Source organism: Pithys albifrons, chromosome 3, assembly GCF_047495875.1.
Source record: "Pithys albifrons albifrons isolate INPA30051 chromosome 3, PitAlb_v1, whole genome shotgun sequence".
Taxonomy (NCBI): domain Eukaryota; kingdom Metazoa; phylum Chordata; class Aves; order Passeriformes; family Thamnophilidae; genus Pithys; species Pithys albifrons.
In genome coordinates this window covers 11066246-11072245 of record NC_092460.1, presented here as the reverse complement: position 1 = coordinate 11072245, position 6000 = coordinate 11066246, and positions in this window count along the sequence as shown.

The window sequence follows — 6000 nt, the reverse complement described above, 5'->3', positions numbered from 1 at the left end:
GAAGCTGGGAGGACCCAATGGCTGAGACAGCTGACCTGGACTGGCCACAGGGATATTCCATATCATGGAATGTCAGGCTTAGTATAAAAATTGGAGAGGGGTTGGCCAGGAGGGTCCGATGAGTGCTCAGGAACTGGCTGGGCATCAGTCAGCAAGGGGTGAGCATTTGTAATGGGTATCCCTTGCTTCTCTTGGGTTTTATTTCTCTCTTTTGTTGTCTCCATTTTCATTATTATTATATGTTATTTCAATTATTAAACTGTTCTTACCTCCACCCACAGGTTTTACCCCTTTTTTTTCAGTTCTCCTCCCCATCCACTGGGTCTGCAGTGGACAACTGGGATTAAATCATAACAGCACCTTTGCAGGCTGTATTCTACTGCCAGCGTGCAGTTTTAGACATGAAATATTCACAGTGATTGATAGAACAAACTGTTACAGTTAATCTTATCAGCAGATTAAACATAAAAATCAGATTTAGAAAAGTTATTCATCACTTGATACTCTGGGAATGAGAAAACTACAAACAAAACAAGTAGGAGCATTATGGTTTACAGAATTTTCAGCAAGCTACATATTGACAATGGCACTTATGTCTGTTAAACTGACTCTGGTGTCCCCTAGGAATGGATTTCTATATCTGTTTGCTTTTAATACCAGAGGGCATCTGTTCAAAACTGTGTAAGAGAGGAAGAGTGTGCACACTTTTGCATCTCTAAGACTTGTGGAAAAACTTTTCTCTATGTCAGAAGTTTTATTCCTAAATTATTTCTATCAGTTAGTTCAATTTCTATTTTTCTGGTATGCTTCTGGTTTATTTTTAACAAAGGAATTTGATATTTCATTACAATCTTGCTCTCACATAATTGATGCAAGCTGCATCTTTCTTCTCCTAGTTGTTTTCAATGAGAAATACAGTCTCTAAATTAACTTTTGTTTGAAAGAATTGCTCATGAAAAATTACCTTTTTTTTAAAAGGAAGCTTCTGAATCCAATGCAAAACCAATCACTTCTTTTTTTTTCCCTTTTTTTTTTTTTTTTTTTTTTGGTCAGAAGACAGAATTTCTTCCCTGAATGGAAAAATTTCAAACCTACTGCAGCAATAACATCTTAACTTTAGATGGAAAGAGATCTTATTTCTCTGGAAATAACTTTTCTCAGAGGATGAAGTGTTCAGAACTAGATGAGAAATGATATTGAGACAGAAAGAACTCCTGAAATTCTATTACATGCAGCTTTCCACTTATTTCCATTTAAAACAAAGAAGGCAGGTTTCCTTTGTATAGTGGCACTTTCTCTTGAGAAATACAGCTTAGTCAAACCAAACTAGCTTTCCACCAAGTGGCATACATTTAACATTTTCAATACAGAGAGCACAAGAGAGGCTCAAATATGACCTGCTTGATGAGTGATACACTTGTCCCTGCTCAGAGCTTCTTTATGTCCAGTTTCTTCCCATAACTGCTGACTTGTCAGGCAGCACCATTACTGGGGAAATAGAATGGTATGAGAAGACTGCAGGGACACTCGCCTCTGTACCAGGAGTAGTATCGGCTCCCATCAATAGAACACTATTTTGGTTTCACATCCATTTCTCACAGGCAAACCATTAGCAGTAATATTTAAACCTCTTCTTGGGCTGTTGTATTATCCTTAAGCCAGTCCTTGAGCTTCATGATTTATAAGTCTTTCATTTATTATCCATCAGCATATTAATGAAAGGTGTGGGGTTTTTTTGCATCATCCTTGGCATTATGTGAAGATTAAGCATCGCACACAGCCTTGAGAGATGATGGATATATGGAGCATAAGGCTGGCACAGCCCAAGTGTTTCATGTATTGCCTTTTGATTTTAGAAGACTGTCACCATGAGGAAGACTCAGTTATTTACCATTTCTCTCCTTTCAGAGATTACAACAAACTGGGATCTTTACCATGGACTGTGAATCATATAAAGCTATGCTACATTCTGGAAAGTCCTTGATCTCATGTGAGTGAGGATCAAACACTTGACTCCTGATATCAAGGAAGGAAAAAAGTTTCCTTCCACAGCACTGCAATTTTCATTATTTCATCTTGGAGCTTGTGATTGGTCTTGTGACTACTAAAAAGTTTCAACTTCCACTTTAAAATTCAGTGCCCAGTTTCACTGTCCTTAGAGAACAGCATAATCCCATTGCACACTTAAATGGTTCAAAGACTAAGCTAAAGGATGCGACATTTCACTTTTTGTGGAGAAAAAAACCTTCTTTTCAATGCACTTAAAATACTCTATTATTGCTTTTCCTGCTTTGAGGAAAAAATATCTGCACCAAAAAACAAGTTGGAAAACACATTTTGAAATATTGAAAGCACCTCTGGATTCCAAAAACTAATTTTGATTTCTTCTTACAGTTTCTCCGTGAATTTTCATTAATCAGTGTACTGATAGTCAGAGCCAGCAGTATTTAAGGAGGACTTAAAACTGTTAAAATTTTAACTACTGCTCTCCCATCTACAGGAAAATAAAAAATTAATGCAATTTTGATTTTGTAACACTGTATAAATGCGGAATTTTGTGTCACTGAGTTACAAACAAGTATTAATTTAAGATCTCACAGTACCTAGGAACTGTAGCTTTTAGAAAATTAGTCATTCCTTTATGGAAAAAGCAGATTAAAAAAAAAGACAGGCTGATGTGTCAAATGGCATATATTTCCTTCCCTCTTCTGATGCTTCAAACTCAAGTCATTATTGTAAACTATAGTTACAGTTATTGGAATGGATTTACTCTTAATTGAGCAAATCTATCACGGTGGATTTTACTGACCAGGAATGACAGGAGAAGCCTTGAACAGCATAACAATTGGGCTGCTCCTGCTTTGAGATCAAGTAGATTTGAAAATAATATTTTCATTTATACCCATGGTTTTGAAGATTCAATATTGTACTAGACAATAAATAAAAAATAAAAAAAATTAAAAATCCTCTGACTTTTTTATTCTTTGCATTATTCACCCTTATTTACCCAAACACAATTCTCTCTAGAACAGTTTAGCAAAGGGGAATAGTCTTACTCTCACCATATGTTCCAAATCATCACTGTTTGAAGCTTAAGTGGCAGAAAGGATGAAATTAATTCTTCTTTCCCTTTAAAAAACCTCAAACTGACAGAATTAAGAGAATTTACTCCATCTGCTTCCAGTCTAAAGTCCATTTTGTAAAGTTCAGTAATTCAGATTCAGTTTAATATCAAAGTAATGCATGGGAACACTAGCAGTGTACAAAACCCTAAGAACAGTGAACTTGCATTTAATTGTACTGTGCTAAATTAGACAGGGGAAAAAAACCTAAAAAGTCAAGTCCTGAACAGGTCCAGATAAAGCCAGAATTCCAGGTCTGATAAAAATACATGCATGAAACAAGTGAGATATCAGACATTGTCAACAAATAGTCTGGTCTCCAAACTAGTTCTGTCAAACATTGTACAAGTTTATACAGCACAGATCAGTTGCAAAGCTTTATGTTTACAATAATAGTTTGTATGCAGCTATGTACTGACATTCTTTCTAGAGTGCTTTTGCAAGCCTCCCCCATGCAGAAATTCCTATTCTACCTTTAAAGCAACAAAGAGCAGATTGTTACCAGAAAGCAAAGAGTGTTCCAAGCAGCTGAAAACACAGAGGGGAAGTAAATATGGGATTACGCAAATTACAATCTGGCCAGGGGTCTGGGATCAGAAACGAGGAGAGAGCTCCAAATCTCCAACTCTGTATCTGCTGATCTCATCATCACAAATCCTCCCACCTCCCTTAAGATCATGCGTTAAAAAAAATAATAATAAAGAGGTCATAGCCAAACATATGTTTATTTCAAAACTCTCAACACAGCCTTTAGATAAACAGTTCCTGTAGAGACTACTGGAAATTCCACTGTTACAATGAGGAAGGAAATGCCAATATTGGACTCTCCAGTATCACAGAGTCATCCAGCAGCCTTCAAGGTCCTCAAAATGTTTCCCCCAACATCTTCCCAGGACAGAACCATCCAACTCGTTGAGAACTAGCACCTTGTTTCAGGGAGTTACCTTCAAGGTAACTAACTCTGCTCTAGCAGAGGCACCACAAGTGGCAAGAAGGTCCCTTGAACATAAAGGAGGAGGAGGAAGGGAAAGGAGGGTTCAGACCAGGGTGGCCAAGCCTCCTGCACTTAACCCAGAAAAGGAACATATATAATTTGTGTTCAATAAATAGCACCATGCCATTGCTAAAGAAATGCAGCCCTGGTGAAAAGTCAGAGGAGTGAGCAGCTTTACTGGTCCAAACAACATGGTCATTTTCTTACTCATGTCCTAGTGTGAAAGAAATGCAGCTGTCTGACATCCTAATGGTTTTGTTTGTTTTTGTACCAGATAATTCTCCTTTTAAGCTTCACTACCTCCTTTGTGTTATTTGTACTGTCCAGGGTAATGCTTAAGGTTAGCAAGACTGAAACTCAAACGGCTCCTTCTTTACAGCTATTCTGAGCTGAAATGCAACAGCAGAGAGCACTCTAGCCCTACAGCCTACACCAAATGTCCCCCAATCACCCACCAGCAAAGTCTTCATTCTGTCATCTGCAAGCCTTTCTCCAAGTTCAGTGCTCCTGAACCTCCACCTCTTTTGAAGGATTCGTTTCAATCATCTGCAATTGAATTAACAGGAGAGAAGATATTCTCACTCATACAATCATCTCCTAAGCTCTGGCCTGCCAGAGCACTGATGCTGTTACCAGAAACAGGACAAGCAAAGTGAATCTTCTCAAGAGATGATAACAGTCAAATTCCCACCTTGAAAGCCTGAGCAGTTGACCCTAGAAGTCATGGCAAGACCAAACACCATAAAGGCACCAGTCCTGCCTGCAATATGAGGCCTCTGGAAATGCTTTTATATTTAGTCACAGAATAAATCCATAAGGAGCTGCATGGTTGTTCTTTCAGCAGAGTTCTAACTCAGCTTTGGTTCCTGATAAAACCATCCTGTATAGTTCTGATAAAACTATTCTTTTACCTAGTTTTTTTATTTTGTTTTTGAATAAAACTGCTCTGCCTCTCCCTGGTATTGTGGGTCCTGTTGTTTACCCAGGCCAGGTACAACCTGTGTCCTTAAACCCAGAGGCACAGGAATTAACTAATGGCCAGGAAGGCTGCCAGAGAAATCAACTGCTCTGGCTGCTTGGAAGAGGAGATCGAGTAGGAGCATCATGCTCTGGCCCCGTCTGCAGGATGTACTTCCTACATTTCTCCACGAGTATTTTTGTGTTAAGGGGCTGTATTTGAAACAGCATCTTCAAGCATATGTTACATGTCATAAAACTACTGCCATAACTTTGTTTCTGACACACACAAGTTTTTTATTCACTTAACTGTGTACCCCTAAATCACTCCAACTCTTCCCTCCAAGCTTCAGCTAAAGGCACCATCTGCCAGCATGAGCTTGCATGTGGGAGTGGCACACAATGCTACAGCCACCACTTTACTTTGCTCTTTATACATGTTCTCCAGCTCCCTGATTTCTTGTCCTTGGGGCTCTGCATAAGAATTTCCTATTTTTTGGAGGGGGGAGTTTGGTTTTTTTTGTTTTGTTTTGTGGTTTTATAGTTGATTGGGATTTCCGGTGGAGATTCTTTTTGTAAGGAGAAGGATGTTGTGTTTATTTGTTTGCTTTGTAAAAAGGAGGGAGAAGGAAAAAAAAAAGTCTTGCTTACACCATAATTTTACTGCTCCAAAAGTTATGGACAGTTTGCCTGTCAATACTAACAAAAGCAAGGTCTTCCTTTGTAAGACTCTTAGCATTATTTTTCTCTTGATCTGGCTTTTATAAGACCAAGACAGAAATAAAGAGTTCATCTTCTTAAGTTGTAAAGGGCAGGAAATATTTCTTACCGTCCTATGCATACGTCTATTTTTGCCCCTTTTTGTTTAGCTCTGTAGCTGCATCTTATCCTGGTCTGAACCATCCTTCCTTTCTCTGTCCTCATTCC